General features: G+C 43.2%; 1 long non-coding RNA gene across 1 annotated transcript; it reads left to right on the forward strand.

Moving 5' to 3' along the window:
* LOC145420700 (uncharacterized) lies at nucleotides 1-1547 on the forward strand. Its single transcript, XR_013902020.1, has 2 exons — nucleotides 1-811; nucleotides 881-1547. It is a non-coding gene; the product is annotated as an uncharacterized LOC145420700 (long non-coding RNA).
* The last annotated feature ends 21959 nt before the right edge of the window (nucleotides 1548-23506 follow it).

Here is a 23506-nt window from a genome sequence, read left to right on the forward strand (position 1 = left end):
CAATTGTGTTTGACCTGACACATGGCTCTTTTTCCAGGGCTCGGTGTGGAGGGTTGTGTCAAAGGCAACTGTTCTTTTCTTGCCTTCTTCGCAGCTACATGAGAGTGAGCTAACTCCCTTGCAAGCTCCACCAGGAAGTCCACCCGTCTTTCCTTCGTCCCGGAGCATGCTTGATACAGCACATGTGCATTCAGTGCTGCCATGTCAATCATGTTATAAAACACGGCAACTGGCCAGCGCCGTGTTCCTCTGCGGACAGTGTACTCCCGAACCATCTGGTCCATCACATCCACGCCACACTTTGTTTTGTTGTAAAGGGTGACAGTGTTTGGCTTCCTTTTGGTAGTGTTATCAGTCTGAACCACGCCGTGCATGCTGCTAAGAATATAGACTGTCTTCTTCCATTTGGCCGCATACGCCGTCAGCGTGGCAGCAGATGTTGAAAACACCTAAGAAATAAGATAAATTGTTATTTCCATAGCACTTTTACACACAATGAAACACATAAACATAGAACCAGAAAAGACCTGCAACATACCTGAGTGGTGAATTCATTGCGATCTGTCTGTCTAGTGGATTGAGGAATTTCCCTGCGAATCTTGTTGACTGTGCCGAGGATGGTGGTTTTCCGTCTAAGAAGTTTTTGCGCAAGTGAAAGCGATGTGAAAAAGGAGGAGATACTGGACCTTCCCATTGCTCACAATTTGAATTTGTTCACACTGCAGATGAGGAGACTGCTTCTCCACCTAAAAAGAGAGCTTGTTTGGGGACTGAGACAGCGAAAGATGGCACAGTGTGGCGTGAAGAACAGGTGGGGACCTGTCTCCCTTTCATTGTGTGTAAAAGTGCTATGGAAATAACAATTTATCTTATTTCTTAGGTGTTTTCAACCTCTGCTGCCACGCTGACGGCGTATGCGGCCAAACGGAAGAAGACAGTCTATATTCTTAGCAGCATGCACGGCGTGGTTCAGACTGATAACACTACCAAAAGGAAGCCAAACACTGTCACCCTTTACAACAAAACAAAGTGTGGCGTGGATGTGATGGACCAGATGGTTCGGGAGTACACTGTCCGCAGAGGAACACGGCGCTGGCCAGTTGCCGTGTTTTATAACATGATTGACATGGCAGCACTGAATGCACATGTGCTGTATCAAGCATGCTCCGGGACGAAGGAAAGACGGGTGGACTTCCTGGTGGAGCTTGCAAGGGAGTTAGCTCACTCTCATGTAGCTGCGAAGAAGGCAAGAAAAGAACAGTTGCCTTTGACACAACCCTCCACACCGAGCCCTGGAAAAAGAGCCATGTGTCAGGTCAAACACAATTGCAAGAACAATCATGCCACTGTGCGATGTGTTCACTGCAACAGATACACATGTGGTAAATGCAGACTACAGATACCATGGCAGTGCCAGGATTGTGAGTGATTGCTGAAAATGTTGAAATGTACTCACTCACTTTTTATAATTATTTGTAAAAATGTGTACAAATGGTTGATTTTTTGTACTGTTTTTATCAATAAATCTCAGCAACAAAGGACCTACACCCATGTGTGTTGATTTCTCCCTAAGATGGCAAACTGAAACACTCCAAGTTGGTGACTTTTGGAGATTTGTTTCCCTGGATGATTGAGAATGCATCAAGATGAAACAAAAGGAAGCTCACCGCTTTTAGCAGCTCCCCCACCCCCTCATCCACACACCCCCACTCCCCTCCCTCCAGAATTCCCAGGTAACAACCCAATTTACATATGAATGACTAGCCAATTTAGCTTCCACTTGCCTGAAGCTAAAGCTTAGCTAAAAGCCTACCAGCCATTTGGCTGCTCTCCGGGTTTTAAAGGTAGAAAGGTAGAAGCCTGGGCCTTCCTAGTGTTAAAGTAACATTTGGGAACAAATGTGTGCACTTGTCAAAGCTGTCTGTATTGTGTGCTTAAATGATCAATAGGTCAATACTAGATGGCTTAACAAATAAAAAATATTCTTCTCAAAATGGTCAAGTATAAATACACTGAAAATGAGTGAAGAAGCAGCCAATGTCCAAAGAAAAACATTGGAAGTCCTCCAAAAACGCCTGGAGAACTAGTGCTCAATATTGCTCAAGACCACTTTAAAATGACACGAAAGTCTGTCTTCATGGAAGCAAAATATAAGAGAAATGAGTCGAGCATGTTCATGATCCTCACAGACAAGAATCCTAGTTTGACGGTAGGGTGTTGAGGTGTTATTGGAAGACCAAGCAAACAGTTTTGTGGGACTTTGTGATCTTCAACTTTGTCATCATTTATCCAGTTCACCTGAGATGTTAGTAGAGACATGATCAGCCTCAGCTGTACTTGTAGCCCTTAGCATATTAACATATTAAGCTCGAATGATTGTGACAATGTAATTGTGACATTACATCTTCTAAACAGCATGCATATTTATCATCACTGTGATCACGATGACAATTCACAGCAGTGCCTTAACATGGCCTCAGAAATCTGCTAGCGTGGATGTAGACTCTTAGCTTTATTGACAGTAACAGCTACTGATTAACCTTTAACCTTTCTTTGTTTACGTAGAATGATATTAACAGCTGTTGAAAATATATCAAATCTGACAGATTTCCTGTACCAGGATCTAGTAAGCTAACTGTTTAGAATAGCAGGTGTAAAAGATTGCACTTTTATTTACTGTCGTATCCAGTCATCCAGTTGAACGTGTCCCCTGAGCCACATTCTCAGAAACGTCTTTCAGTACAAAAGAAATATGCACACAGTGCATGGGTTTACAAAATCACTAAATCAAAATCACTTTCCTCTGTCACTCATATGAAATGTGCAGCTGTGAGCTGAGCAGCACTGTCAGGGGATCACAGAGTACAGCGCTATTATGAGGTTACTTGTCAATGTTTTGGGCCTTCGGCTTAGCCCTGTCATAAATCTCCAAAGATGACATCCGATTGTCTGTCATCTCCATTCATGATCAAGAGTCTGCCTGTGCTCTGTCTAAGGTAGGGCTGCCACAAACGATTATTTTGATAGTCGACTAGTCACCGATTATTTTTGCGATTAGTCGACTAATCAGATCATCATCCATTGGACATAAAACGTACAGCTTATTGCACCAGCAGCATCTGCTCTTATATAACTATCATTAGCTTACAGCTTTAAGTGTTTCAGGTCTGTGCTAACTAAAAATAAAGACAAGATGATAGTTTATTCAATTTTAATGACATTTGCAGATTGTTTCGGTGAAGTTTAATAAACTCCTTGCTATCTAAAATATAACAGGACACCGGAGTATATTCTCCAGCATCTCACACTTCTGATAATCAGCTGTCTGCTTGAGTTTATTCAGCTGTGTAAAAACTATAACTTTAATCTCAGCCAAACCGATTTACTCAGGAACAAATAAAATACTAAAAAAAGCCAAACAATAACATTGTTAAGTTATCTAAGTGACTCATATATCATGTTTAACCTGAGTAGTGAAAGACGGCGGTGGGTTTGAAAACGATCTGCCAGGAGTCCGGTGTTCTCACGGCTCTAGTGAGCCTAGCCCCCGGCTAGCTATCGAGCTAGTGGGTAACAGACGTCTCCGAAAACGTCGGAGCGCTTTTGAAAATATGTGGTGTCCTGATAAACTGAGCCGATATTTGAGGTTTACACAGCTACATTCTGGCCTGAAAATATGTTAAACGTTTATTTTGTAACCCAGAAAGAATAATAAGAGTAATATTAAAACTTACTAGCTGCCGCCATTGTTGGAAACTGAGCTGGGCCGCGCTATGAATTCTGGGATACAGCTTCTTCTTCTTCGGGGTTTAACGGCAGCTGGCATCCTTGTACATGCAGTGCTGCCATCTTCTGTTTCAGTCCGTTATTACACTCTTAAATCCTGCTATTATTCCTGCGTCTTTTGGGATCTTACAAAGCTTCAAACGACGCGTCGACTATTAAATCAGTCGTCGACGATTTTGATAGTCGACGTAATCGTGGCAGCCCTAGTCTAAGGTACTGTAAGCTCCTCTCAACTGAGACGTTGAAAGACAGGTGTTGAGCACGCGGTGCAGAGCCATCGGAGGACGTGATAAAGCACTGACTCGTGAACACGACAGAGGGACCACAGTGAGAAACTGTCCCAATGCTGCGATTCTCAGCACAAATCTGTGTGTGTTTGTATGGCTAGTAATGTGAAAGAGAAGCAACTGTCAACATGTGGATTGCAGAAAATCTAAACTCTGGGACTATCTGGGACTCTCCACCATTTGACCTTAGAACTGAAGAAGCTTCTCGGATGAGAGGTGAAACGTCTTCAAGCAACTTAAAGAAGTCCAGACGCTTTTCTTTGCAAGCTCCTTTGACTACGATGACCTGGATGACTGAGAACCTTCACAGACATAATCTAAACTCATTTCCACAGATGCTTGCTTTATGCAACTGATTTGGTTTGGTTACTTTTTTCTGTTTGTTAGCAAGTTTTACCTGAAAATTTGTAGCCAACTGGTGGGAGGGGCTCAGTCTCAGAAGTGATTGACCTGGATGTGGATTTGGGAACTTTTAGAAGGATTATTTTCCTTTGCCAAATAAGGGATTTTACAACATATCTTCACAAATGCATATGCAGATATAAGAAAAACTCAGATATCACTCACTAGTATGGCTCCAGGTATTCTGACTCATTTTCAAAAGACTGTTAAAAGCTGAATATGACTTCAAGCAAAACTCAAGACAAGACAAAAGCCTTTTTGGGGACCACTAACAACAGAAACCAAAACATGTAAAGGTCACTGCAGTGCTGTGAGGGGAAAAAGATGCAGCTAATGTGTTTTAATCACATGTGTCATATAATACTGTAGATACATGTGTTTTTTAAAAAAATTCATCTTCCTTTGAGGTTTATTCAACTTCCATTTCAGGCTTTTTCTGTTTACTGGTGTTTTCTTAACTCGCAGCTACTCTGAGTAACAACTTTCCTCATGACTTTACTGTCAGCCTTACAGGTTATGCATTCTCTTAGGATGGCATGTATTTTGTCCAAGTTTTTTAACTACAGGCCTCCTCGATGGAAAAATGTAGAACATGTCGGCCCCAGTATCCACCAGTCAGCCCATGTAAACATGAATGCACATATTTTCAGCACCAGGATGGGGCAGGCGGGTGGGTCAGCAGGAGTGAAAGACAAAGAGAGGGAGGCCCACCATGCATGTTTGCCACACAACGGGGATTTCTCAGCGCTGAGCTCAGCGAATTCTGTTGCGTCTCCAGCAGTGTCTGCGACATGAATATTCATGAGGTCATCTTGTCTTTGGTAAAAGCTTCATGTTGTTCCACAGAGGGTTCGGGGTAAGGGGGTGGAGCTAGGTGGGGGGGTCAGAAAGGTAGGGTAAAGCAGAGCTTGGGTTATTTGTCAGTTGCAGGTTCGTCCTGTAGCATTTGGTGGCGTTCATATGGATCGTGACTGTGACTGTGACAAAGCATTTTTGCAGCAAGTTTATATTCTCCACACACTAATACTCTGTAATATCTGCATTTTACCTACTGGCTGATATGTTTCCTTGCTTCACATTTAAAAAAAAATAAAAGGCTCACACTTACTCAGTGAGTGTGTAGAAAACAAGTCCTTGAGGTCTAGATTTATGAATAAGTAAATAGAATTTCGTGTCCAGCAGTGGCTCCATTTGCCTCGGCCCAGCCCACCGCTTCGAGCAGTCTTTTTTTTCCCTCATCCTCACATGGTCCTCTCTAACATGCACACACTCACACACTTTTATCACCCCTTTGGCTTAACAGGCCTACTTTCACCTCCAGCTGCAACAGCGCCGGTATGCCTGCATCTCCCATTCTTATGTAACCCTCAGAAGGAGGGCGAGCTGAAGCGAGCAGGCTCGATCCGTCTTTATGTGCTGGCTTCGCTGAGCCTCAGTGATGCTCATGGGTGCATGTTAAGCCCCGCAGACTGTGCACTGGAACATACATAAAGACAGAAGGCCCTCAGAGCAAAAGCAGTTCCGACTACCTGGTCTGTCCATGCATCTATCCATCTGCATGCGGATAGATGATGTGTCTGCATATTCTTCATAAGGAGACACTCTGTTCTCTTTATCCGTCAGCAGCCTAATGCAGTGAGCTGCGGAGCAGAAAAAAAGGCTTTTATTGTGAAATGGATGCATCTTTTAATGGGCTAGAGAGATGGAGGCTGCACAGATGCAGAGAAAAGAGAGATCGCACTAATGGAATTCACCGTCATCCAATCATTTTCAAGTCCAAATAATTCCAACAGGCTTTTAATAGCAACGAATTCTGGGGCGATTAGTACTGTACACAGATGATGTAACTGTGCTTCATTGTGAACGGTTCTCGGTGAGATTTTCCAGTTAGGTCATTAAGAGTACACCTGTTCTCATTAATGTCTCGTTGGGCCAAGGTTAGGAGCAGCAATGCCCAAAAAAAGCAATCCATGCAAATAACTGTCATCAGGAAAAATGATGAAAAAGTCGAGCTGTGTTGCGAGCATGTCTCACATCAAGCAGCCTCCTGAGTTCAAAGTAAACTTACAGCAACCTTTGTGTGTGAAGCCTGCTTGGATCGAGTTTGCATGTTTTCCCTGTCTTCCTCTGGGTGTCAGGTTTCCGTCTACATTATACAGACGAGCCGGTTTGCAGAACTGATGATTACTGATCACAGATTAGAGTAAAAATCAACAGACTGAGTTGTTGGGGTGCAGCTTCAGTACAGCTTTGCACTGATTCTCTAGATCTCTGGAACTGTGCTGGACGGATGGACAACCATCTTTTGACGACAGTGATGGAGACACAGACACAGCTCCCTGTGGAGAGCTGCATAAAGGGATCACCTAAAACAACTTTGTATTGATGCTCTGAAGATGGGACGTGGACCTGAAATAGACTGCCAAAGACTCCAGTCCAGCACACGAGATCAATTGTGAAATTGTGTATTTTTTGAGTGTCAGTGTAACAAAATTTCAGGTGAATGAAAGCGAACGAAATGTAATGCAGAGAAAACATAAATTCAATGAACTGTATTAAATTGCTTACTGGTTGTAGACTAACAAAGTTTAATATCACTGTAATGGGAAAACTCAGTTTTGAAGACACAAAAAATGTACACAAACAAGCAGGAGAGCATCACCATTTGTGCTGATGCTCTGACACTAAGCATGACAGGAGACGACACACAGTCTGACGTCCAGTTTTGCTAAGCCTCAGTTTCCTGCTGTTAGATGACAGGAGTGACATCCAGTGTGTTCTTTTGCTGCTGTAGCTGCATCAGGGTTCAGCATGGTGTGTGTTCAGAGATGCTCTTGTGCATACCTTGGTGAAGCAAATGATCATCAGCAAGGAGCAGTCTGGCCCTTTGTCACTGACATCTGATTAACTGATTAGATATTTACAGTAACGAGCAGTTGAACAGGTGTGGCTAATAAAATGTCAGTGACTCTCTATTTACTGCTGCTTTGATCCTGCATCTGCAACTGTCTCCACTTTTTTTTCGAGTGCATTTTTCTTTTACAGTTTTTTGAACTTAGCAAACAGCGTTGGATTCAGGCCGGCCGGCTCGACTCATAAATCCCTGACCTCACATTCGGATGCTGAGAGTGTCCCAGTGGGAATTGTCGACTACCTGCAGTAGTTTGTAACTTACTGCCCTGGCACTTTTAGCCTTTTGTTTGGGCATGATGAAAAGTTTAAAGATCTCTCTTTGCCTGTAAAAATATAGAATAGAATCAATCATCAATATATCTGAAAAATACATTTAAAACCCTCCTCAATCACGGTGTCATAAGTCACTGGACACTGTGGACATCCACGGTCACCACTTCATGCATAATGGACCTTCCATGTGTATGGACATGTACAGGTATATATGTATGTACAGTGGGGCAAAAAAGTATTTAGTCAGCCACCGATTGTGCAAGTTCCCCCACCTAAAATGATGACAGAGGTCAGTAATTTGCACCAGAGGTACACTTCAACTGTGAGAGACAGAATGTGAAAAAAAAAATCCATGAATCCACATGGTAGGATTTGTAAAGAATTTATTCGTAAATTAGGGTGGAAAATAAGTATTTGGTCAATAACAAAAATACAACTCAATACTTTGTAACATAACCTTTGTTGGCAATAACAGAGGTCAAACGTTTACTATAGGTCTTTACCAGGTTTGCACACACAGTAGCTGGTATTTTGGCCCATTCCTCCATGCAGATCTTCTCGAGAGCAGTGATGTTTTGGGGCTGTCGCCGAGCAACACGGACTTTCAACTCCCACCACAGATATCTATGGGGTTGAGGTCTGGAGACTGGCTAGGCCACTCCAGGACTTTCAAATGCTTCTTACGGAGCCACTCCTTTGTTGCCCGGGCGGTGTGTTTTGGATCATTGTCATGTTGGAAGACCCAGCCTCGTTTCATCTTCAAAGTTCTCACTGATGGAAGGAGGTTTTGGCTCAAAATCTCACGATACATGGCCCCATTCATTCTGTCCTTAACACGGATCAGTCGTCCTGTCCCCTTGGCAGAAAAACAGCCCCATAGCATGATGTTTCCACCCCCATGCTTCACAGTAGGTATGGTGTTCTTGGGATGCAACTCAGTATTCTTCTTCCTCCAAACACGACGAGTTGAGTTTATACCAAAAAGTTCTACTTTGGTTTCATCTGACCACATGACATTCTCCCAATCCTCTGCTGTATCATCCATGTGCTCTCTGGCAAACTTCAGACGGGCCTGGACATGCACTGGCTTCAGCAGCGGAACACGTCTGGCACTGCGGGATTTGATTCCCTGCCGTTGTAGTGTGTTACTGATGGTGACCTTTGTTACTTTGGTCCCAGCTCTCTGCAGGTCATTCACCAGGTCCCCCCGTGTGGTTCTGGGATCTTTGCTCACCGTTCTCATGATCATTTTGACCCCACGGGATGAGATCTTGCGTGGAGCCCCAGATCGAGGGAGATTATCAGTGGTCTTGTATGTCTTCAATTTTCTGATGATTGCTCCCACAGTTGATTTTTTCACACCAAGCTGCTTGCCTATTGTAGATTCACTCTTCCCAGTCTGGTGCAGGTCTACAATACTTTTCCTGGTGTCCTTCGAAAGCTCTTTGGTCTTGGCCATGGCGGAGTTTGGAGTCTGACTGTTTGAGGCTGTGGACAGGTGTCTTTTATACAGATGATGAGTTCAAACAGGTGCCATTCATACAGGTAACGAGTGGGGGACAGAAAAGCTTCTTACAGAAGACGTTACAGGTCTGTGAGAGCCAGAGATTTTCCTTGTTTGAGGTGACCAAATACTTATTTTCCACCCTGATTTACGAATAAATTCTTTACAAATCCTACCATGTGAATTCATGGATTTTTTTTTCACATTCTGTCTCTCACAGTTGAAGTGTACCTCTGGTGCAAATTACTGACCTCTGTCATCATTTTAGGTGGGGGAACTTGCACAATCGGTGGCTGACTAAAAACTTTTTTGCCCCACTGTATATGTATACATATGTATATTTAGTGTGTACATGTCTATACATAGGAATAGTAGTGGTACAATAGTTATGTCAAGGTATATAGTTTATGTCTTATTTCCAACCATATCCATAATCACATACTGTGTATGCTACCATTGTATATAGCGTATTAACTTACTTTTTTTCATTGATTGTACTTATTTGTATTTTTGTATTTCCTTCTGATATCTGTACCTGAGCTGAGGTGACGCAAAAATTTCCCCGTCGTGGGATCAACAAAGTCTTATCTTATCTTATCTTATCTTAAAATGCATTTAAATACAAAAATATATACTTAAAAAAGAACAAATAAAAATGCTATGGTTCTCTCTGTACTTGGGTAAGAAGACCAGACAATAATTCAAATATTCATCATAGTGAGAAGAAAGTTTAAACTAATAAATGAATATACGGTTACGTCATCTCCAAACCAGAGCAGAGGACTGAAGTAGCTTTTTTCTGTGTAATGCCTCGAGCTTGAACGTGTCTCTGCGCCAGAAAAAACAATGCTTTTGAAGAAGTATTCTTATATATATATAAGAGTAATAAATAATAAATTAGGAGGCTTACTTGCTCTTAAAGTATTTCAGTCAGTACTGAGAGTGTATTGAGGTTCCAGTTCTCCTGCTGTCACTCTGTGACCCGCTGCTGCCTTTGCTTGCCCTCTGTTGGCCTTTACTTGCCCTGCTCACTTGTTGCCTCTGCTGAGGCCATGCACGAGTCCCTAAATGTTGTTCTGTGGCTGCACCGATTCTAACCACAGCCCAATGAGTTTATCCTGCTCTCACACGGCTACGGTCCCTTTATTATTCATCAGCCATCTCAGGTGACCTCTCATAAACACTCTGTTATCATTTAGGATCCAGTGTCTCATTAGCAGTCAGTTCATCTTCCTCAAATATTCCTGCCCTCGCTCGACCGTTTGATCCTTGGCCGTCTGTCGTTTCCCAGTCCGGCGGCACAGAATCGTTGGCACTGGCTCTTGTTGAGGATGAGGTGCTGCTCTGGAAACTGAAGACACCTTAGCCGATGGTGGTGAGTTTCAGCAGACTGCTGACATCATCTCAGGTTTTCATCTTCAAATCCACCACTGGTCTTCTTGGTAACTGCGGATGAAGGTGCATCCGCCGTGCCTGCTCACTGTGTTTATGAGGAAAGAGCGAGAATTGTACTTGGAATTTAAAGTCTTAATCACCAAAACAAATGTAGAATGAGGAAATATTCACAGTTCAGTAGGCTTCTGTGTTTAGCCTCTGACCCTCCATTAGCACTATACTGGCTTCACTGGCTCAGTATTTGTTCGCTCAGATTGGGGTCTTGACATATGCAAATGAGTGGAACGTATAAATAGTAAATATATTATTAGACAACCATTTGTTTCATCCAGAAAATGCAAAGCGCATCCACAATACTCGAATGCTGTACTGGTTTACCATCACACTCTTTAGTAGTAGCTGCATTTTTTATCTGCCAAGATCCAGCAATCTGTTGAAAAGATGAAAAGAGCTTTTAATTAAAAATGTTATCTTCCCACAATAACAGCATAACAGCAGCTAGCACAGACAAGGTCAGAGCTTCTGTGGTTGATTTGTTTCTTAAAAGGGTCATGTGATAGAGGCTGCAATAAGGTTGCAACATTTTTTCCAGTTACATATCTGTGCCCACAGACTGTATGTAGGAGATGGATGTAGCCAGTGCCTTACACGCTCATCCTTTCTAATATCCACCAGCAAGCAACTTCTCTAGTTCTCAGATTCAGTGAAGCTCGCAGAGAAAATGAGCCTACATGTGTCTTATTTTGATACTGGGACATTTTCTTAATGAGTTTATGGTCATGATTGTTGGTTCTTTGTTTCATACGTGATCAGCAACAATAAAAAAAATAAAAATAAAAATGGCAACAGCCAAAATGCTCATCCGGGAGTTTCATGAAGGCAGTCCACAAAATATTGGGTTTCTATATCCATCTTTTATTAGATGCTGTATTCCTATCTGTGCCACAATGTTTTCAAAAACCAGAGACGCTGCTCATTAAGGGTCAGGGTGCTGTTTGTATTTAAAGAAAGAATCCTCCTCATTAGTCTGTGAAGCAGTAATTAGAGAGAAAATGGAGAGAAGAGAAAAAAGTGAAAGGAAACTGACTTTGCTCAACACAGGAAACTATACTGTACATCAGTGAAGTTATAATGGCTGTTCTACATAGTGTAATAGTTGGGAAATACCCAAGTGTGACATGATGGTTGTTGCAATAGTGGTATAAAAGTGATTGCTACATTTTTTTGTATCATATTTCAACATTGCAAAATCGGCTAATTCTTCTCTCTTTTGCTGTGTCTTCGTCAAATCACCGAATGGTTGGTTTGCTTTAGTCTGGAGTCATTTTTGACCAGGACATGTCCTTCAATGCACATATTAAACAAATATGTAAGACTGCGTTCTTCCATTTGTGCAACATCTCTAAAGTTAGAAATATCCTGTCTCAGAGTGACGCTGAAAAACTAGTTCATGCATTTATTACTTCCAGGCTGGACGACTGTAATTCATTATTATCAGGAAGTCCTAAAAACTCGCTGAAAAGCCTTCAGCTGATCCAAAATGCTGCAGCAAGAGTCCTGACAGGGACTAGAAAGAGAGAGCAGATTTCTCCTGTTTCGGCTTCCCTTCATTGGCTTCCTGTTAAATCCAGAATTCAAAATCCTGCTCCTCACATACAAGGTCTTAAATAATCAGGCCCCATCTTATCTTAATGACCTTGTAGTACCATATCACCCTATTAGAGCACTTCGCTCTCGCTCTGCAGGCCTACTTGTTGTTCCTAGAGTATTTAAAAGTAGAATGGGAGGCAGAGCCTTCAGTTTTCAGGCCCCTCTTTTGTGGAACCAGCTTCCAGTTTGGATTCAGGAGACAGACACTATCTCTACTTTCAAGATCAGGCTTCAAACTTTCCTTTTTGCTAAAGCATATAGTTAGGGCTGGACCAGGTGACCCTGAATCCTCCCTTAGTTATGATGCACTGGGTGTTTCTTCTTCACTCACTATGTATTAACAGACTCTCTGCATTGAATCATACTTGTTAGAAATCTCTATCTCTCTTCCACAGCATGTCTTTATCCTGTCTTCCTTCTCTCACTCCAACCAATCACAGCAGATGGCCCCGCCCCTCCCTGAGCCTGGTTCTGCTGGAGGTTTCTTCCTGTTAAAAGGGAGTTTTTCCTTCCCACTGTCTCCAAAGTGCTGCTCATAGGGGGTCATATGATTGTTGGGTTTTCTCTTTATGTATTATTGTAGGGTCGACCTTACAATATAAAGCGCCTTGAAGCGACTGTTGTTGTGATTTGGCGCTGTATAAATAAAACTGAATTGAATTGAATGGACCAGAGTGGTTGGTCCAAGAACTTGCAGCAGTAGTCTGCACAAACCGCAAAATTTGAGGGCTATGACCACGTTTACCCTTTTTTTAAAATCAGAACTTTCTTCGGACAGCTTTATCGTAATTTCTTCAAATAAGTTTCAGGAACAGTTCTCCGTGTTGCTGGAAGAACATCCAAAGCTGTAGCAGCTGACATCCTTTGCCATGACTCTCTACTGACCTCCTCATTTTTAACCAAAAACTTGAAATCTGGATGAATCATTCGAATTTTTGTGTTATTTGTCTCTACTTTTTCTCTGACAGCCACTCTTCCACTGACACCATTTCTGATGAAGCTTCAGTAAACATTAGATGAACCAGCTGAAGATGCAGCTCTCAGATCCTGTGGATATGTTTCTTAAAGACGTGACTTTTAGATACTGTTCATCTGCAAAGTTGTTTTTTTAGGCCTACCTTTCCTTCTCCACTTTAAGATTGTTTTTGAGGACACACTGCTCACTGTGCCGAGACCTGCCATGCTTTAGGCCAGTTGCTCTTTGTGAATCACATTGTTGCAAAAATACTATTTCATGTCTCACAAGCATTTTTCTATATTCAATTAAAAAATGGGAACTAATTATGTGCTTTGGTGACGGGCTGCTAGTAACAAAGTGCCTAAGTATAAAATTTAAAATAGGCTCTTTGTAGAGAGATGCTATGTGGTTCTTTGCTTGAGTTAGGATCCTTTTTATTTATGAATGATCTAGAGACCAATGTTAAGTTGATTAAAAAACATGAAAAAGAAGCCAATGTCCAATGACCTTCAAAAACCTGAAAAACTGTCGCTGAGACCATTTTAATAAAAAACAACAGTCTGGCTACTTGGAAGCAAAATACAAAGAAATGAGGGGAGGCTTGAGACTTTTCCACAATCCTGAAATTTCCAAAACTCCCCTGTACTGCAGACGTCATACATTAACTACGTAGAGTCATATGAGTAGTTATGAAAGCATTTTCAACTCTGCAGTAAGGCTTTTTGGTTTTCAAATTAGTGTTGTAGGTGTTCAACAGTCTGATTAATCACTTTCCAGCCAAAAGCAGTTTTTTAATATAAGTGAACCCATCAGCAAAATGTTTTAATGGTGCCTTGTGTGATTGTTTTTCCCCTCACTGACTTCCATTTACATCATCCGCATCTGTTTCTGTTAATTTGAACGATGTAAGAATGAGCCAAGGTCTGACAGGTCACCCAAGTTCATGATGACACACACGTCTCAAAATTCTTAAGCGTTGCTTTAAATTCACAGAAGTGCTTATCAAAGAAGGATGATGATGATGGCATAACTATTTTAGTCGAGGCAATTCTCTGTTCTGAATCAGCCGTGCTCATCACTGTGGCAGGGGTACGTTCGTGCGGGGAGATGAGGAGATGGAAATCGTCGTCTTTTGGCTGGAAAAATTGCGCTCTCGCAGTTTCCACTGGATAGGCATTCTCGGCTGGCCAATAGAAGTGGACTTGCCAGCCGCCCACCTGGTGACTAGGCCCCTGTGTGGGTGGACACGGCGGAGAAGACACTGCTGCTCTCCAGGCTTGTCTCTGGTTCTACCTACAGACACATTTTTATATATGCAGAAAGCTTAATATTGCTCTTTGCTATTTAAAGCAAACAACACGTTTTCTTCCTCAGTTTGTCAAATACATCTGAGCAAACAAAGGTTCCAGATTGACTTTGACCAAGCAGCCCATGTTTTGTTTAGATTCTGTGTTTCTTTTTATTCAGAGTTGTTTGTCTTTTCTTTGTATAAGTGCAAATAAGAGCTCATATAAACAAAGGTAAACACAGTCTGGTGCATCTGAGCAGAAAAATGAAGCCAATGCACTTTTGCTACTAACCGTCTTTCCAAAAGTGCATTCCTCCCTAAAGACTCGCATGGTAAAATGCTCAACTTTGCAACAGAGTTAAATCAATATCTCAGCTCTTTAGCTGTGCTGTCAGTGTGGCTTATTGTCAGTCAGTCTGCCCACTTTGGTCCAGACCACATGAACTCAACAACTATTAGCTGAACTGCTAGCTGACTTTGACATTCACTCATTAGGCCAAACACGAGCAGTGACGTTGCATTATGCTTGACTGCATTTCTCACTTCAGACATAAAACACGGAAAACATTTGGTGATGTTTAATGGGAAACACTTGTGCATACAGTTGAATCATCACATAAAGCCAGATAATGCCGATGAGGTGAAAACTGCCAAAACAAACTGATCGAGGCAGGCACCTCTGGGAGCGTCACATAGAGTCTTTGAGTCATGTGACATCTGGAGAGTTTGAACATCGTAGATTTTCCATATGCATGTGACGCTGCATCCGCCTGTGTGGGTTGGGGCTTGTGTCTCAGTGGGTGGTAGTTGTCAAAGGGAAAGAGAGTTTAATCTTATTTCCTTCACCTGTCTGAACCTGTCTATAATATTGTTGCTGACTGCAGTACCCGATGCTACTGTTACACTAGGGAGAACAGCAGTTGGAGACTGTGATATGATCAATGAATTGATGAGCAATGAACTTTGAATTGTTTGCTTCAGCCATACAACACCTCGCAGTCACGTTCCATTGTTAAAGCAGGTTTGGTGCGTCGAGATGATGATAAAATAAGATGGAGTCAGCATGCTATGAGCCTACTATCTGTTTGCAGTTGAATGGGTCAAGGTAGCAGTTACATGTGGTCTGTGATAATACAGCTATTAACCTAATCACATAATAAATTTGCCTAACTCACAAATCTTTGTTTATTGTGAATGAAATTTCTGTTTATTCACAGTAAGCAGATATTTGCATCAGCCACTTGCATTCAGAATTCAGTGGTAGCAGTTGCGCAACAACTCTGAGATTAGAAATATCCTGTTTCAGAGTGATCCTGCAATCGTTACTTCTAGGCTGGACTACTGTAATTCATTATTATCAGGATGTCCTAAGGAGCCCCTGAAAAGCCTTCAGTTGATCCAAAATGCTGCAGCGAGAGTCCTGACAGGGACTAGAAACAGAGAGCAGATTTCTCCCACATTAGCTTTTCTTCATTGGCTCCCTGTTAAATCCTGAACTGAATTTATAATCCTTGTCCTCACATACAACAAGGCCCCTCTTGTCTTAAAGACCTCGTAATACTGTATCATCCCAACACAGCACTTCACTCTCAGACTGCAGATTTAGGTGTGGCTCATAAGATATTTAAAAGTAGAACGGGACGCAGAGCCTTCAGGCCCTTCTTGTGTGAAACCTTCTCCCAGTTTGGAGACTCCAAATCTTTGGCTCCTGATTTGGGAAACTTTGGGTCCTGTGAGATCTGAAGAGTTTAGAGGGTGATTTGGCACTATGTAAATAGATTTAAGAGTCATGACGTAGTAGCTGCTCAGTGTCAAACTGCAAAATGACATGTGCTCGATCGAGGCCTTTCTGTAGAATATCTAATGCCTAACCATTTAAAGCGTTTCCTTTAAATAGTCATCTCCTTTTTCTGCCGTTGGCCGAGGTGAACGTGTCCATGCAGGGCGCTGCCGTCGAATAGAAACGCTTTTGTGTGTTGGGAAAACAAAGCGCTTTTCTCTTGCTGACAGCTGACTCTCTGTCAATCAACACAGCTCCGGATTAGCCCGCACTGACGGGCGGCTGGCCGTCCCATCCTGGGAACAAATGCTGTGCCCTTTCCACACTGTCGCCCGTCAGCACCTTTCACATACAGCATTGTACAAATGCAGAACGTCGCCATCCCCATCACACTTCTCCCCACTGTTCCAGCTACCCCTTGACAGCAGGGTTTTTTTTATCCCCTATCCCCACAGCAAATGTGGCCCGCGGCTCGTCAGAGTAGGACAGAAAAAGTCTGAGTCGGCTAGTTGCCTCAGCTTTCTTGTCGATGCAGAAATAACTGACAGAAAGAGCGAGATAGAGGAGGAGGGAGAGAAAGGTGGTTGGGGCTGAGGGGTTATACAAACGGGACAAACAAATAAGGGATCCAAGCGTAAACCGGGCTGTCACAACACGTTGTCTGGCTAATTGAATTGTTCCTGGCAGTGCTGAGAGAGCGCAGACCATTTTAAGTTTAGCTTTATTGAATTATTAAATCAGGGGGGAAAAAAGAGGATGTTAACATTTAAGGGAACATTCTCCAGGCTTGTACCCCGAGTGAAGAGGGAGCGGCATCGTGATTCTCTGGCTGTATGCAGTCTAACAAGACTTGAAACAAGATTACTTGTGAAAATTGTATTAGTTTGTACTGCGTCAGCATAGATCGCCATGTCTGCGTTACCTAAACCCAGCCTGGCTGCAGTAATGACTTCTTTTGTGTCGAGGTACATTTGAGCTGTTTGTGTTTTGCTCAGACTGAGCGTATATTGGTAATGAATAATTGAAGAGTCGGGCATGAGTACGTGGATCGTTATTAGAGCGCACGTACGAGTTGATGAATGTTTAAGCGTGCACTGGGAGGGGGGAGGGCTGGAATTTGGATTTGATGCCGTGTCAAACAAATCTGGCGTCTGGGATGGAGGGGACAATGTCTGGCTGCTCTCGCTTTCGTCTGCGTCTGCTGTCGCGCGTTTCCATTGCGTACTAGTATGTAATTCACAAAGTATATGTATCAAGGTCAAGGGTGCATTGCAAAGATCATTGCTAGCACTGGCGGGGCCTTCAGCAGCAGCAGACGTCTCTTGGACGCCCTTGCCCCGTCTCATCTGCAGTGCCTCCCCCCAGCACCACTGCATTATGTTGCATTTGCATCGTATTGCCTCTGCATTGCCTCTGCAAGACTGGCCCCCTTTTCATTCTCTCATCTCCCCTTGCCCTTTTTATGTCTCCTTTTCTTTCCCTCCAACCCCTCACCATCATTAACATCATCATCACTGTCTCCAGCGTCGGGGTAGTGCCTGTCTGCAGAGACTTGGCAGTGAGTTGCTCTGCATACAGGCCGGGTATTGCTGGGAATAAGCAGCAAACTTCAGAAAGATTACGGCAGGAAAAAAGGGGGGAAAACAAAAAGGACAAGGTCTGGGTGGGGGTACATCAGAGGAAGGAAATCCCTGGCTGGAGGATTCCAGCTCAGCACTTTCTCCCTGACACCTCTCTCCTCCTCCCTCCATTTTTCTGCATCATTTTCCCTTCCCTCCCATCTTTTCCTTATTCCCACTGGTGCGTCTCTTTGCTGCGTGCTTGGATAGGTGCCTCTGCATTGATCTGCGCATTTGGGACAAGGAACGAGGGTTATCCCTGCTGTTGACGCAATGCACTGCCACTAAGCCAACCCCTCCCTTTTGATCATACACTTAACGTGTGTGTGTGTGTGTGTGTGTGTGTGTGTGTGTGTGTGTGTGTGTGTGTGTGTGTGTGTGTGTGTGTGTGTGTGTGTGTGTGTGTGTGTGACACTGTTAGAACTGCTGTCGCCATCGACCTCGTATTTAATTGAAGATAGTAAAATGTTGACACAGACAATTTACTGCATGTTGAATTTGATGCCTGCAGCATGTTGAAACAAAATTGGGGTAGTGCAGAAAAAGGACAGGAAAAGTTGTCCAGTGCTAAAAAACATAGACACTGGTAGAACATCACACCTGAAGCTGAATCCTAATGCAAGTGGGAATAAAGGGAGCGACTCTGCGAGGCTTTCAGGGAAGTGGATCACCGCTCAGTGGACGTCTGCATGGGCCAGTGATTTCACTGTTTGAGAAGATTTCTCAGTGTCAAACTGCAGAAAACGAGTTGATGTGCCAAATTTCTTTGACATGATCGTGAAAAACAGCCACCGTCTCTGTTCCAGGGCTCGTTTAGGACGTACTGAGGCGGAGTGGAAAACTATCTTGTGGTCACAATTTGAAATTCATTCACTGACCAACACCACTGATACTGAACAATATGTAAATATAGTTTCTGGAACGACATGTGCGTCCATCGTTTGATAAAACAGACATCTTGATGCTACCAGATCTCGTTTTGTGGCGCCATCCAATAAATAAACAGATTATTTATTTCTACGTAATAAATAACTCTTACTTATTAAGTATATTTCTGTAATAAATAAGCAAAATGTGGTCTGGCATATTTGAAGTAATGCTGAACCCCGTACTACACAATTCTACACAACACAAGGATACACGCTCCAGGCCTGTCACTCCTTCACATTTTTCAGTCATGTGACCGGCGTGATACACCTGCAGGATCTTGAAACGCCGTTCCAACACACCGACTGTGATCTTATCATCTCGTTTCAAGCCCCAAATACTTGTAAAGGAAAAACAGAGATATCCTGAAAGACTGAAGCTCTTGGACACTTGTATGCTGTGTGTAGCTGCAGTACTACAGAAAAAATCCTTTCTGCAGCGCCACTTTGGCAAGGTCTATCTGTCTCCTTTATACTGCTGCTCGGATTAAAGTTTAAAAAAGTAACGAGTTTTATTTCAGCTTGATGTGCTGCAGCGCTGCCGCTCTGGAGGCGAAGGATGAGATATTTTTTGTTGGTGAAGCAAAGGTGAGAGTTAATCAGCTGGTTAGTTTCAGGGTGGCTAGAGTTCTGGCGCAGTAGTGTTGAGTCGGTAATGTGTCGGCCAGGTTAACACAGTATGTAATGGCGTTGATCTAAGTTTGAAATCACTCTCCATCGACAGCCTGAGTTGCTATGGAGATTTAGGAGCAGGTGGACTGGTGCAATTTAGCGTGACAGGGTTAGAAAAGTGGATCAACATGCAGGCTTTACTTTAGGCTTTGCTGGAGTGGAGCGTCCCAAACAAACTGCAGATCATTACAAGCTCTCCTCTAACGATCTGAGAAACATGGAGGAATATTTTAATATGACAAGTAGCTACATATGTTTCTTTTTTATATACATGTTAAACAGTATTTTGCATGCATTTGTTCTAGATATGTCCATGGTACTAATGAAGTGGGGTTTTTAGAGCAAACGGGTGCTGGGTGCTGGTGCCTCCACCCTAGGGGCCTAGCACTGATATACAGGGTCTCTCACTCTGTCTCTGTGTCTCAGACAACTCCTGAGCTCAACAGGGAGCCTGCTGTTCTGCCGGGCCGTTATTAAAGGGCTGTTTGTATTGCCTGCTGTTTTTTTCATTAGCAGGAATCTTATATCATCGCCTCTGAATATTGCATGAGGTTCGGGGAGGCTTGGTTGTCGTGACACCGCCATAATATTTCACAACAATCAAAGATGGATGAGCCTATTCTTCTAGGTAAATAGAGGGAGGCCTGGCACCAATGAGGAGGAACCCAGAGATGGTGACGGTGACACTGACGTGCTATAAAGTGGGGTGGGGGTGGGTGGGGAGCTTGGAAGAGGAAGGGACCAGAAAAAATGCTAGAAGAGTGATTGAGTCCATAAAAATACACTGTAAGACAAATGGAGCAGGCAGAGATGAGGGAGCAAGGTAAATGAGGGGGAAAGAGGGAGGGAGAGGACAAGAGAGGGAGACAGTAAGAAAAGACAAGACGTGAGAAGGCGGAGGATTAAAAAAATGAGAGTGATGGAGCTATTAGACGTTGAGAGAAAGAGTTAGAGTTGGAGAGACGGAGACCGACGCTGGCCCAGTAATTGAAAAGGCAGCGGGACTGATTTACAGAGGAAGCTTAGCTGGGTTTGGTGGGATGGTGCTGGTGGAGAGCTCGCTGCATTGCAGAGTCCAGGACACAAGAACAGCCGAACCCCCCCTCACTCTTTGCTCCGGCACCTCTGTAGTCGTCATTAGTGCAGCACGGTGAAAATGACCCTCAAAGGCCCATAATAAGCAGTGAGGCTGCAATAGCATCATTTTACTCTCTTTCCTTTTTACCATGAATACAGCAAAAGGAAGTGAAATAAGTAAAGACGGCTCTAAAGGCAAAACATAAAACACAGCTGGGGAAGGTCCTTGTGTTGCTGCAGGTAACGTCTCCACACAAAACACAAGTTTCCAAGTGATTAGCGTGTTCGTGTGTGTGTACGTACACAGCGTGAGCGCGAGGGGTAAAGATCAAACCGCTCTGAAAGGTCGTGCCTGCCTTTCTTTATTACAGTCCTCGTGGCTTTGTGCCGTTCACTCTGGAGACAGGTGGGCCTTTAAAACGTTGCCACCTTTCCAGCCACCACAAAGGCAAATATGCTTGTTTAGGTCGATATAGCAAAGTCCGAAGCACGTTACGCTGGTGCAAATGGACCTGTGTTACTGTGTGTGTGCGCGTGTGTACTTGTTTAAATGTCTTTGTGAGGACTGTACTCGTGGAATTTTGAGGCTCAAAATGTGGTTTCAGGGAAGGCCTGATTAAGATGTGAAAACGTGTGTGTGTGTGTGTGTGTGTGTGTGTGTGTGTGTGTGTGTGTGTGTGTGTGTGTAGGGGTACTTATAGAAAGTACTAGAAGCTTTCTCATGTTGATTGCACGTCTCCGTCAGCTCCGCTCATCCACTTCCTTGACTTGCTACTACAGCTGGACGTTACACCAACCAGCAGAGCTCCATGCCCTGCCCTCCAACACACACACACACACACACACACACACACACACACACACACACACACACACACACACACACACATTACTAAATACAGGATACACACTCATCCTGTATGTCATAGGTCTGTCTTAAAAGCGTGCCCGTTCTTTCCAGCAGCATTGATACTTGATATCCGTGCCCGGTCAGTCCCTCTCACATTACCGCCTCTGCAGTGAGCTGCTTCATTTACACGTGAAATATTGATGTTCTTAATTTAACCCCCGGGGTGCTCAGGTGTCCCTTCCTCTCCCAAAGAGCCGGGGGAGAGGCCTTTTCCAGAGAACCTGCAGCCTCCACACTGAAACCACACCCCTGTTCTTCTGGGATTGGTTGAGAGGATGTGCTTGCTTTTTCTTCATTGGTTGGTTAGTGCTTACAGGCAAACAAGCCAGTGTGGCGGTTTGTTGTCAGTCTGCTAGCGTTTAAGTGTTGATTGATGCTGGGGGGGGAACAGGCACCTGCAGGCACACCTTTACAGCTTACAGTCACCAAGCTACTGGCTCCAAGACTGTGTTACTTCCTAGTATTCACTATTTTTAAGAAAATAAATCTATTATACACTCACCAACCACTTCATTGGGTACGCCTTGCTACTATCATTCAACAGAGATTTTGGGCCATACTGACATGGTAGTATCACAGTTGCTGCAGATTTGTCAGCTGCACATCCAGGATGTGACTTTCCCTTTCCACCACGTCCCAAAGGTGCTGTGTTGGATTGAGAGCTGGTGACTGTGTAGGCCATTAGGCCCAGTCGGTGATGAGGGGCTCCAAAGTGTGCCAAGAAAAGATCCCCCACACATTACACCCCCAGCAGTAGCCCAAACCGTTCCGTGTTAGTAAACAACATGAAAGCAGGGTGGCTCTGCTCTTTCATGTTGTTGACACTAAACTCTGATCGCTGCATCTAAATGTCGCAGCAAAAATTGAGACCACGGTTTTCCGTAGAGGCACCTGGTGCGGTCTTCTGCTGCCGTAGCCTGTCTGCTTCAATATTTGCTGTGTTGTGCATTCAGATGTGCCCTTCTGCTCATCTAAGGAGTGGTTATTCCTGTTACAGGAATGGCCTGTCTGGCCATTATCCTCTGACATCAGGCTGATTAAACCAGGTTAACAGGAGCCTGGATTTTTTTTCTGGGCATCAAACTGTAGAGCTCATGTTAGAAGCAGCAGTTATCTGGCTGTATGTTTTTGGCACAAAGAGTCTCCTTAAAGCAGACACAGTAACATAGTTTCAAAATTAGATTTATTTATTTATTAATTCCAGGAGAAAATTATTAGTTTCTCCAAGAACAGTAACTAACTAGACGAAGTTAAATAATACAATATATTTTAAATGTACTAAATGTAACAAAATAGCTCTAATTATAAATATTACACAAAACTGAATATCTATGTATATCTATGTGTGTGTGTATATATATACACATATATATACACACACATATACATGTGTATATAGTTGAAATTGATAATAGTAGCAAACAGGAGCTCCACATCCAAGGATGTCATGTTGAAATAAAAAGACTACGGCTCAGTTAAAGAAAAAAAATTTTTTGTAACAGAAGTGAGACTAATGCTAAAGTTTTAATGTTATAGCAGCAGGATGACTTTCACAAAAGCGCATTGTTTTCATTATTTTATCCCACCATTCATGATTTTATTGATCTATGGGCTTCATGAAGACCTCTTTTATCTTCCTTTCAAAGTAAAATCACAGATGGAGCATCAGACTAACCGAGGTACGGTCCCAGCTGTCAATCAGCTGAGCAGCAGTTGCTATTAGCTCATCTGATACTGCAGGGAGGGGCAAAGCAGGAAAGCCGAGTTTATGTCTTCTTCCAAATAAAACATCATGACTGTAATTAGATAGGCTTCCCAGTTCCTGGCAGTAGTCGGGTGGCGCTGTTTCTTGTTACCCACCCTTTCCTTTTTTATCTGATTAACGTGTGCAAGGCAAGTCCACAGAAGCTAAATACCACCTAATTTAGACCAGATCAGCAGAGATAATGATGACGTGAGGTATGCAGAGAATATTCTGTGTTTTGTCTTTTGAAAGCAGATTCCAACCCCTCTGTGTTTTTTCTTCAACGTATATGTCTAAGGCAAGTCTTCACATCAAGCTCGAG

The sequence above is a fragment of the Astatotilapia calliptera genome, chromosome 15 (genome assembly GCF_964374335.1).
Source record: "Astatotilapia calliptera chromosome 15, fAstCal68.1, whole genome shotgun sequence".
Classification (NCBI taxonomy): domain Eukaryota; kingdom Metazoa; phylum Chordata; class Actinopteri; order Cichliformes; family Cichlidae; genus Astatotilapia; species Astatotilapia calliptera.